This window comes from Drosophila biarmipes, chromosome 2L (assembly GCF_025231255.1).
Source record: "Drosophila biarmipes strain raj3 chromosome 2L, RU_DBia_V1.1, whole genome shotgun sequence".
NCBI lineage: Eukaryota > Metazoa > Arthropoda > Insecta > Diptera > Drosophilidae > Drosophila > Drosophila biarmipes.
The window spans coordinates 22,901,871-22,913,966 of record NC_066612.1 but is presented as its reverse complement, the minus strand read 5'-3'; the positions used below and the strand labels follow the sequence as shown (position 1 = coordinate 22,913,966).

The 12,096-nt window shown below is 40.2% G+C and overlaps 1 protein-coding gene across 13 annotated transcripts in view; it reads left to right on the top strand.

Moving 5' to 3' along the window:
* The first annotated feature begins 1,875 nt into the window (after nt 1–1,875).
* The window catches only part of LOC108036749 (uncharacterized), a 39,222-nt gene continuing 29,001 nt past the window's right edge, over nt 1,876–12,096 (top strand). For 6 of the 13 annotated variants that reach the window (XM_044094536.2, XM_050885370.1, XM_017113063.3 and 3 more), the window contains exon 1: nt 1,880–2,742. The gene's annotated coding sequence lies outside the window, so the exon portion shown is untranslated. Of the gene's footprint in view, nt 2,743–12,096 lie in introns of all 13 variants that reach the window. The other 7 variants (XM_017113067.3, XM_017113062.3, XM_017113068.3 and 4 more) reach the window with 5 other exon arrangements.

The following is a 12,096-nucleotide window of genomic DNA, read 5'->3' as shown; positions in this document are numbered from 1 at the left end:
AACTTCAAAACGTCTGAGAAGTGAACAATGAAATATTCTCAAACTTGCAAGTGTATTTACAAATTTAATTATGAGCAGACTTGGACTTTTGTTTGGTTTTTTGTTCTGTGTTGGGCAATTAGTTAGGCATGCACCTTCAAGTTAAATTCAGGAAGATTGTCAAAACACGTACAACAACTTGTTTGAGGAAGCACCCAGGTAAGCACACAAAAAAATGAGCTTGTGGGGAAGTTTGTTGTTTTATTTGTCTATCTTTCAGTTTTTTTTATAAAAATCTGCGTGTGGCACGTGGTGGACCCAATGATGGAGTGATATTATCGGTTACGCCCATTTTGTGCCCATTAGTTGAAGCATCTATGTGTGAAGCCTATACTTTTTATAAATTTTCCTTTGCCCAGTCAATGGCTTTTGAACTATTGACGCTGTTTGTGCATACATTGAAAAAAAAAACTATAAATGCTTATTGCATAAAAGCATATAATTTTGGCCCCAAGCGAAGAAGTTGAGGGCTAAAAACGGAGCACTAAAACTGATACCAGAAACCAAACGCAGAAGACAAATACTACTTTGAAATGCAATTTGTAGGCTGAACGACGACAGGCCACAGCTCGTGCCATAACTTTCAAATGCGATTTGCTGAAAAGTTTGTTACCGTTGGAGTTGAGGGAAGAGAACGGCGCTACAGGAGTTGGCCATGCTACCAGCTAAAAGCCAACCAACTGCGCTACTAATTCGCGGATCCGAAAAAGTCCAAATCCAATTTCGATTGCATGCGAATGCGGCAGCCAGCGCCACGTTTTGAACTGCGCAACCCCGAAAGGGTCAAGTGGCCCGTGAGGCGCAAGCCATGGCTGAAACCCCAAGCGGCGGGCCAACCGAAGGCCCTAACGAAGTTTTACGCCAATTTTTCCAGCCGAGGAGACTGATCTCCCAGCCTAGTGTTCGATCTTCACGGCCCAGTGCGTGGCGAGACCTCACTTGCGGCTGAACTTGACATGCATACGGGCTCTCGCAGACGTATGCACTGATCCCCGGCTTGATCGCCATCAACCGGCTGGTGCGTGTAGCGCCAGTGCCGTAGGTAGGGTGGTAATCAGTCTAGACTGCATTGGCTCGTCCCACGTTCAGCATTGAGGTACTCGCATATCGAGAGTGCGCTGTTCCAATTAATGGCTTAATTTGCTCGCCCAGTGGGTCCAATGACACCTTTAGGCCGAAAACGCTAAACGGCATATTAGCCAGAGGCCCGGGCCCTTAGAATATTGGAATAATCCCAATTTCAGTGCAAGACACTAAAGTATGGTCCAATGCTACCGGCTGGCCTTACGTCACGTTACGTTAAAAACGCCGGTTGTGTGAGACGAAAGCCGGTTAGAGAATTGGTAAGAGAGCCAGGGCAGGGTTGTCGAGGTGCGCAAAGAAGAGTGGAAACCCAGAATTAAAATCACTCCAGATAATAGTTTTAGCAGGAATTACTTGGCTTTCCCAAGGCATCTTTTACTTGGGAGTACAGGTGACTCGAGGAAAGGACACGACCTCATTCGTTGCCTCTAACCTACAGATCCATTTCAATTGATTTTCACGCTGTTCGGCAGCTCCTTTTTGAGAACGACACAATAAATCAGCGTTTACTATAATGAGCTAGGCGCAGTGTGTAGGCCTGGTTCTGGCAAGCCATGAAAAGTGGCAGTGAGCCAAAGAGCGGCTCGAACCACGTTCTCTTTGCTACTTCGCGCCTCTTTCCACCGGAGAGCCGCTCCCAACGGGCTGACATCATCGAGAGACCCAGTCGGCGGACCGGGCCAGGTTAAAACTATGGCCAGATTGTCGGACGGGAGCCTCCGAGTATTTAATGCGCGGGGCGAGCGCCAAGCTCTTTTAGTACAGCGTTGGCGTGCGAGACAGACGGTTGTTCGGGTTCCTGGGCAGCTCCAAAACTCAAAACGAGTTCGTTATAAGCAAAATTTAATGTGTATATGGCTGTGTGCGGGCAGACACCGTATGAACACACACTTTTCGGTACCGACAATAAAAGCATACAAATGATCTAGAAACAAAGCACGAGTAAACATTAGACAGTGGTTGCTGGATGTTGTGTCTTCGAGGGAAGCCAAGCGTTGAGTGTGAAATGCAAAACTGGCGAGCTCAAGACCCCGGGATCAGTGAGTCCGTCTCGAAGACTGAGCAGCCCGAGTCCCGAAAACAATTGCGAAGAAAGTGAAAGAGCAGCGACAAAAGGAAAAGTCCGAGAAAGGGAAAGGTTGTGGCTACTCGGGCTTTTCCTCGGTGCGCCGTCAGGTGCGAAGACTAGAGGCCCCACTCCTCCCGAAAACAGCTGTTACCCTCAGACAATCGCCCACTGATCATCGAGACTTTTGCCAACAAATCATTTTCAATCATTTTCGTCCAATACCTAGCTGTATTACCGAGAGCTTACAAAAATGTTTTTCAGCTTAAGTAAAATTCCCCTGTACCACGCGTTTTTATTAAGTCGAATCGCCATTGATTCATTGAGCCCCTTGTCTGTGTGCCTTTGTGAGTGAGCCTGTGTGATGTGTGTGCTGCTGAATACAACCACTGAGCACGGCAAAAAAGGGAAAAAAGCGGCCAAGCGACATTGATGCCAATCGCCAGTGCATTTGTTGTAGCGTTTTGCATCGGACCAGAATATAATGAAATAAAGCCAAGTAAAAGACAATCCAAACGCCTTCAGTGGGCTGAAGAGAGATATCAGACGGACAGGTACGTGCAATTCGTCTCGTTTTGATTTATTTCAATTTGACTGAAAGCAGTAAATCGACTTGTGTATTTTTCTGGATATGTTAGAGGTTCAATCACGCGGGTACTCGTATAAGTATAAGTACAAGTATAATGCTACCCAAAAATCAGTTAGAAAATTGAGCAGAGCTGAGGTATTGATTATACTGAGCACTTATCGAAATAGCCAAGCAGCCAACAGCCAGACTAATTTTATTAATCTTATACTACTTCAAGTATTCGTCACATGAAGTGAAGAAAACTTCAAAGCTGGGGTCATTAACTACAGAATTTTATTTTAACTTCTTACTTTAACTGGAGAAAACATGGCCAATGAAAGAAATATATTCTCTTTTATGCCAAGAAACTACTCCCATAATTGTGATTATGATTCCAAATCCATTTCGCACTGCTCCATTTTAAGCAGCCAACAAAGAAGAGAACATTCTTACGCTTTCCTTTGTCTGAATTATTAAGATATTTTTCTCAGTTAATTATTTGGTTGCCCGTTATTTTCGCCTGACTTTACATTTTCATATTTCAAAGTTGGCCAGTTTGTATTACTGCCACCCCCACCCAACTCATGAGGCTTCGCTGGAGATACAAATAATGTATAATGATTCATTGAGGCATATTGTCACATTTGAGGTTCAGTGATTCTAGTGCTGGGAATGAGTTCACAGATTGTCCATTAGTCATCATAAAGCCCAGGCCGGATCGATCTCTCTTACTCTGGTTTCGCTTCCTTGTTTCTCTTTACATATTTACCTGAACAAAAATAGAGTCCTAACGCATTTTTTAATTGTGGTCGAAAACATATATAGCCATTATGTCTATATGCCGTGGTTTCGCGGACGACAAATGTCGCATTTGGGACTTGTGGCATGCATTAGTGCAAATTGCCATTTGGGCTCAAAAGGTGTTGGCCCCAATTGTCACCTCCGAAAGATATTGAAAACAGGGTGCGGAACTCCGAGCTCATGGCATATTGCATTACCTCGTCAAAACCGCGATAATAGTTGATTTCGTTACCTGTCCAACGTCTTTTGTATGTGTTTTTATGGGCACGCGCCTTTTGATCGTTTTATCGGTCGTTCTGAATGTCAGAGTTAGAACTTGAGTTGCCCATGGCAGCGGAGGTTGACCTTAAAACCATTTCAACACCACAGCGAGAGACGTTTTAATTAGGCAGAAGGCGGGTAAAAACTCGAAAAAAGCGCCTTTCAATGAATTTCAAATTAATCCAGCAACTCACGTATCATTTTGTCTCATTTTGCATTCAAAAATTGCAGCTGACAGATTACACACCCTCTATGACTAGAAAAGGCTTAATGGTTGATGCTGGTCAAAATGTATATTATATGGCTTTTCGTTCTGTATTCTTAATAATTTTTAATGATATTTTTGACACTTTTCAGTGAAGAGCAACATTTGCTTCTATTGTATTTTTAAAACCAAATACAAATAGAGATTACCCGAAATATAAACAAAGCATTTCTCATTCAAAATTATTAGCTTTGCCTTTTATGGCTGAGGCATACATAAAATTCTTTATAAATCATTTGCCAGATATTGCTTCCAATGAACTTAGCCAGGTCATTTGCAATTTGTTTCTGTTTCGCAACAAAGTATTTATCTTTCGGCATTAACTTTTTGGTGTTAAACAGGACGCATAAATGTGATTCACAGAAAAGGTGGAACCAAAGCCTCTGCCAAGGCTATTTGCTGGCAGTGATGAGCTCAGAAGGCTGGAGAATTGGGCAGTTCGACCGGGCTTCTCTATTGTATTCCGAGACTGCTGTATTTAAGTCCTTTTATTCTTCATCATCGCCAGCCCTTATTAAACTATAAACACCTCAAAATAGCTACCATATTTACACACTACGGAGCCCCACACACCGTGCTGGGGACCCACCCATCACAACTGCCAAGCGACCCACACGACAACGTTTCTTGGTGGATTTTTCTTTTTTGCCAAGACAATGTCAAATCATTGATCAGCCAAAAACTGCAGCAAACAAACACCTCCGCAAAACAGACGGCGACCACGATCCATTGAACAGTGAACAGTGGTGGAGGCCTAACCTATAGACATGTTTAATCAATTTAAATTACCTTCAATTAGGCTCTTTGTTCGCGGTCCCGCGGACATTGCGAAAAGACTTCGGATCGGCATCTGCATAAATGAAATGCAAATGGGGAAAATGCCTCTAATTTGTCTATATTTCCGAGCCTGAAATGGATGCATGCATATCTAACTTCAGAGTTGGCCAACGCTTGCAATTAAACATTTAATAGCTTCATTCGATATGCATAATGGACAGAGTTTAGACTTTCAATGGGGTCTGTTTTGGGACTATAAAAATGCAAATGCAAATGTTCCCTTGAGGTATAAGGTGACTTGGTGGAGAATAGAGTGCCTACAGATTGGAGGAGACTGTGATTAGAATTTATTGTAGCTCAGAGAGATTTTTTATGTCGTTTTAAGCTGATCACAAAGGGGATTTATTGCTTTTCTGATTCGGTTTCTATTAATCATGGCTTTTTAAAACTGCAAAAAATGTATGTGTTTAAATACCATCTTTTTTTAATTTTTAAATTAAGGTATCTTGCAATCTTGAATATTAGCTTATTCCAATATTTTTACGTTTTCAAGCACACTGACACTTTAGTAAGGCTAATCCTTAGAAGAAAAAGATGTCCGTGACCCCAAATACGCTTTTGTTATGAAAATCCGTTATCAAGCAGCTTCGATTATACGAAAGACTTAGGACACGAACTTGGCAAGCCGTTATAACTTGCCGTTATTGCACATAATTAATCTCTTTACCCTAACTCAGCGACTCAGTGCTCTGAGTGAAAGTTTTCCATCGCCAATCGTCTAAATATCAAAGTGTCTGCGCTCGTCAACTGTCATCTCAGTCCACCTCCCATCTCGCTGGTACCATTTGAATGAGCCATCAAATCGGCACCCCAACCAAGTCGCGTCTCCGAGCTGTGTCATTGAACCAAGAAATCAAAGCCGCTTAACGAAACTCGCAAAAACACTCTTAGTTTACAGTCGTCAATGCGCAGGATTGATGACAAGCCAAGCAATGTCAAATGACAATTATTTACGCGGCCAAGTGTCGTAAAATAGAGAAAGAAAAGAGGCTAAAAACTTGAACTAAAAGCAGAAACCAAAGCCAAATGACAGCGAAACAAAAAGCCAAAATGTGTTTATTGACGTCATTCCGTCGAACCAACAAGCCGACAGCAAAAAACTTTTAATGTGCAGAAAATCCAGGCTCTGTCCGTGTTTTTGGCGGGAGGACCCGAGGGAGTGGGCAGGCCAGCCAACACCACCCGCTGAGCCAAAGCCAGAAACTGCTCGCAAATGGATATAATTGCAAACAATTACAGAGACACTTAAGAGGGGTGAAAAAATGAGAGCCATGGTGGAGTAGTATCTGGCAACGACTTTTTGATACCCCGTTAAAATGTCTACTGCACGAGAGGAGTTTACTAGGGAAAGCATATATTTACAATTTGCATCCGATCTCGGTGCTGTAAAATTATTCTATTTGAGTTTAATGGCCAACTGTTCCTTAGATTTGTTTATGCGCCCAGAAAAAAGTCATCACTATACCCCTATTTAGGTGTCAATATGACCTTTGAATGTCAAAAACCTCTGATATGTCTTTAATTGACACTAACATAGGCTATGTTTGCCTCTTTGTCAAACTTTTTAAAGAAAAAGTTTTACTGTCTCAAAAGAGCATTCTGACTCTTCATCTTTTTTGGTGCATGAGCCTTCTTGTGGAAAAAGGCACTATTTAAGACCAAATAAGATTTTTCATAAATGTACTTTTGACACTTATTAATTTTTTGGATCAACTTGATCCTAGGTGCAGTGTTATTTTCTACTATACTTCTTAAATAGACACTAAAATAAGGGGGGTTCAGGCCATTCATCTGAAATTGCTTCTCAAAAGCAGATACCTCTTGTCAAGAATCACTCTTTGAATACCATTTCGCGGACATCAAACTCTGAGTATTTTTTTGTCTGAGGATCGGCTGGAGTTTGTGGAGCACAATAGCTTAGTTAAGGAGTTGACTTATTTCAGGTATCACATGGGTGCAGAGCACCCATATTGTACCCCGTTGAGGGCTCAGGTCGGGTTAGTCCTGACGTGGCTCCTGCCCCAAGCTCAGCTTTTTGTTTGTTTAGTTTAACTCGCCTGAATAAATTATGTTCACGATATTCTCTTGTTCAGGCGGACTTCACCTTTAGGCTCTTGTCTTCCGTTTTTTCTTCGGCTTCGGGGGATTTTTGGGTACGGGCTTAATGTGGGGCTGCCAATTACGAGCATGAAGGTCTTTGACTGCGCAATCTTAGCAGCACCAAAAACTACAACAAAAAAATACAGCAAATTTGTAATATTTTGCTGCTGTCTCAGTTGTAGTTGTTATTCCATTTCGCGTTGGTTATTTTATTTATGACTTGTTTTTCATGGTTTTAATTTGTTCGTCGTTGCTTATCCCACGAAGTCAACCAATTAAATTACTTACTATTGCTTATTTTTCCTTCTCAAGCGTTTTTCGCCTATATTTAGTGAATGTCTTTCACGCTCTTGAAGTGATTGGCTTGCGAAACGCTTAAAATATGGCAATGAAAATGGGTGTACAATGTGTAAGAGTTAATGGAGATAGCATAGCATCGGTATATATTGTTTTCAACCGTTTTTATTAATTTGTTCAAGTATTTCCCACTTGCACTTTCTGTCATAGATGCAAGAAAGCTGACGGCTGACAGAAACAATTTTTTTCAATTAATCTGATCGGCAATCGCAATTAACTTTTACACGATTTCTAAATGGAAAACTTTGACAATCCATCGGAGTTTTTCGTTAACCCACATCTCTAGTTCAACAGTTGCTCGTACAAATGTGTAACCATTTTTAATATAATGTTTTAATTAGCTTTAAGCACTATCCATTAAACAGCTTAAATAATTTCATCGCTCTATGCGCTTTTTTATTTCAATAGTACTCTTATCCGTAAGCTTGAGGCTAGTGTAGGTAACTAATGACCAAACTTCTTGTTTGCCATCTTGGAAATTAAAAACAAACTGACAACGCGTAACATACAAAAATAAAAAATATTTTTATTGGCTTGCATATGACAGTTTCATTTTTTATGAACAGGACATTGAAATGCTGGTCTTCGCTTGTCTTTTTATGCCATAATTTTAAAGTATAAAATACTCCAGCAACATTAACTTCCTACAACTAAAATTTATCACTACACGGTTTATAAAAAAAGAAGAGACTTCGATTTATTCGAGTATGTCGAATATCATATACTCCTAAGATGTTTCGAGTCTCGCTCTGTTTTCTTTTTTTCATTTGATAGTTTCGAATACTGCTGTCTCGCCCTTTCCACGAGTAATTTGTTGCGGAGTCTTCAACTGATACTTAGTTATTTGTTTTTTTTTGTACATACCTGGCTATTGAAAAACGAAACAAAATCCCACTAACACTTTAAGAATTCCTATTAAACTGCGCTCGTAATAGATAACGCTAAATTATGGGAGTTTCTTCGTGTCAAAATGGTCGGGGCACTCCGCTAAAACAGACTTGCGCTTCTTAAGAACTTTCTAGCTTCTGGCTTTTATGAGCAGACGGACGTGGCAAAATCAACTGGGTTAGTGATGCGGCAAAGCATATAAATATATTCCTTACAGGTCACTTCCCACAAATACCATATATTGTTTAACTTTACGAGTAACGGGTATAATATAACGCAAAGGATCTTGTATAAAAACCTTTTTATTAATTCACGTAAAGACTTTAACAAACATATATAACTCTTGCCTTTTAAGTAAAATTAATACTAAGTGTGGTGGTCTCACAACGACCAAGTTTTTTTTGCGTGGCCCCATTTTGAGCGGTTTTGGATAGCTCAATTTCCTCTGTTTACACTTCGGTCATAGGAAAAGTTCATGTTGAAAAAAAAGTAATAATACAAGCTAATTGGGTGGAATTATATAACAGTGTTAATATGGGGCGATATGCAAATTTTTTGTTGGCGCATACGTGAAGGTCGTAGCTGACCTAGAATTACAGACAGAAATGGCTTTTGTGCGACTTTTGAGCTGCGATAACTTGGCGAGGAAGTAAGCAATTTCAGTTTAGTTTTTTGGGCTTTTTCTGACCCTGACCCTGAAAATTAATTGACTTTGTACAATACTACTCTATATCTTTTTACACTATTGACGGCTTGCCTGTCAGGTTTTAATGAGCCCAATAGCAGCAGAGTTATCAGTCAGACTGCAGAGTTTTTTTTGGTTACTTAATACTTAATGCGGAACAAAGATATCATTTTCCTATGTCTGGCGGTTGTGTCTGACAATCACAGACATAATAATTTCCTTAAGCTTTTTACGCTTCATTCTGCGTTGTGGCGGCTTTCACTTTTCCATTTCGCTGTTCACTTTTCCTTAACAACTCACTTTTGTATCGATTATTGATTACTGCTCTAATTTTTGTCCATGTGTTTTTCTTGCTTTAGAAATGAAAAGTTTTCGTTTCACCATTTGTCATAATTAATTTTTGCGCTTTATGATTTAATTGTTTAAAGAAATGGCAACATCTGAAAATAACCGGCTGCACAAAGAGAGCATTTTGAAAGTCATTAGGTCTGTGGATGAATGGAAATCTTGTACGGTAGCGTTCCTCTCTGACTTTAGACGTGATGCGGTGTGATTGAGTGTCCTCGTAGGTGATAAATCGAGTGAGTCGAAAGTTTCAACAAAAGAGTACGCATTTGGGTTGGGAAAAGTACAACCATTACCATTTGGGTATGCAGACCTCGGGGTCAGATTTCGCCCAGAAAAAAGGACGAAATAAATGAATAACATTTTACATGATTTACCTTACCTTAGGGATAACATCGTTCTTAAAGTATGAAAACCGTCCAGGAAAGTATGCAGTATGTAGTGCCCCGATGGTCTGTATCTGTAAAATTAGTTTGGTGGTTCAACAGCTAGAGCGTCCGCTTTTAAAACATGGTAACATGTTCGTGAGTAAGCTGTTGTGAAATGTGAGATTGTTTTTAATGGTGTTTTGAACTTATATTCTAACAATTAATAATTTCTTTGTCATAATTCGGCAAGCAGAAGTTTCTATACCCTTGAAGGTTGTTTCTCGGACGTCACAGTTTTAAGGATAAAAACAAAATTTTAACTCACATGTATTTGTCCCTAAGTCTAATGCTATTTTTTGCGATTTTGTTAAGCGTATTCCAATTTAAAAGCGTACATCTTAACATTTTTACTTAACTTTTATTAATATTTTATTTAAAAGCTGTATGAAGTTTTTAAGGCTATACGCTTACCCATTAAATATTGCCTTTTAAAATCCTAAATGCAGTCCATAAAGAACAGGTGCGCAAGAAGAACTACAAAAAAGTCTAATGTACAAATCTTTCCTATTCTTGCTTAACTTAAGACTAATTACACTTCTACTAATTAGTGTTTCATATCAATTTACTGCCGTCTGTGTCTACCGAAAACAAAGTATATCGATCTTTGTATTATTTTGACATTAATTATCCGATAATTCCTATGGCATACGATTTTCTTTAAATTGAATTTGGAACGTTCCGACTTATTTACTTTCTGCTTCGTTTGTATAGCTTTAAACTGCGAGACGAGGAGCTGTAATCAACATTTTTTAGAAATAATTTTCTAATGCTGGCATTTAACTTGCAACACCGATTTCTTATTGGGGTGCTAGGAAATCTTCAACAATTTTGCAATTTCCCCTAAAAACTGCTGGCCAACATTATTTAGCAAAAGGCCAAGTCATCCTGTGGCAAGATTTGCATTTGAGTTTTTGGCCATTGCAAGCCACCTCTTTATGTTCAGTTCGAAAGCTATGTTTTGCATTCGATCGAGCCCACAAATGGCAGCGTGTTAATCAGCAATTTAGAATATTTTTTCCTTGCAGTTTGTTTTTCTTCTTCTTTGGGGCTAAAAGCTCAGCACAAAAGATCTCGAGTGCAGGGCGCAGATTTCATTTCCTGTTTATGGACACTTTGTAGCTGTTGTTGGTGGCACAGCTGTTGCATTTATCATGTAACTCAAACAAAGACAGGCATCCGGGGGAAGAAGGCGGTAAGAGGTGGTAAGAGCCCTTGGAGCCCCGTCCAAACGAGCTGCTGCATTGATTTCCTTTTTGCTATCTGACAGTGTTACCTCTGTGGTCTACAGGGGCCCAAAAGAAGAAGGGAAGGGGCTGGACAACACTTCGACAGAGACAAACGAAATAAATGCGCGATCGGGCGATAAACTATTTTTAAAGACAGCCACAAAAGGAACTAACAACGCAGCAGCCGCACAGGCAATAGCAACAGAAAAGAACTATCTGCGGAACGATTCAGATGGCTGTTTGGGCAAATTGATGACCTAGGAAAATTTAGAAAGGGGCGTACTGGATCCAATCAACTTGGTTTCAAACAATTAGAAAAATAAACTTGGAGTGTATTGAAAAAACATAAATTTAATGGTAACAGGTGTCTTAGAACTTATTAAAATAAGTAAATAAGTCAATTCACTAAAGATTGGACATCATAATAACCTAGAATAAAATAGCATTGAGTACGAGTATATTGATTCAGGTACTGCAAAATGTGTTAGGCATGACTCCAATCAAAAACCCCTTCATTAACTGAAAGCCCCCTTGAAACGATTTTCTGCACAACGAGACCGAGATGGCTAAAACCGTGAAGTTCGGGTCTTAACGAGCTGCAGCACTGAAAAGGCTTTGGCCAAGACCTTTTCCTTGTGCTCTCCCGGTGGTTCTGGTGGAGGAGCAGAAAGCCCTGTCCCAATGGCTGTTTGTTTAGGGCCTTGGTTAGCTTTAAAAGGAGCTGCAGCTTGTTTCCTGCTGCTATTGCCATTCCTCACTGCCATCTCTAAGGGGCTTCGCATCCTTTTGTTTTTTGGCCAAAAGGCTTGGGAGCTTGTTCGCCAGCCAGTCCAGCTGCCGCTGTTTTCTGCCATTTCAAGTTTGTCGTTGAACGTACCACATACTTGCAGTATTGACCATTTTTAGCCTTTAAGTACTTTGGTCATTGTTAAGTACTTTTGCGTGTCAGGGGCGCATTGGACCAGGCTGTTCCTTGGCTGCCTTTGGGGCACATGTTTTACCTGGTTATTTATGGGAAAAGTGTCAGTCCTAATCAATGGCTGAATCAAATATATTTCCTGTGTGCATCGCGTTGTTGCAAGCTCGTATTGTACTGGTCTCAGAGGGCCGAAGAACTAGAATTTCTATAAAAAAAGATTCTACCAAA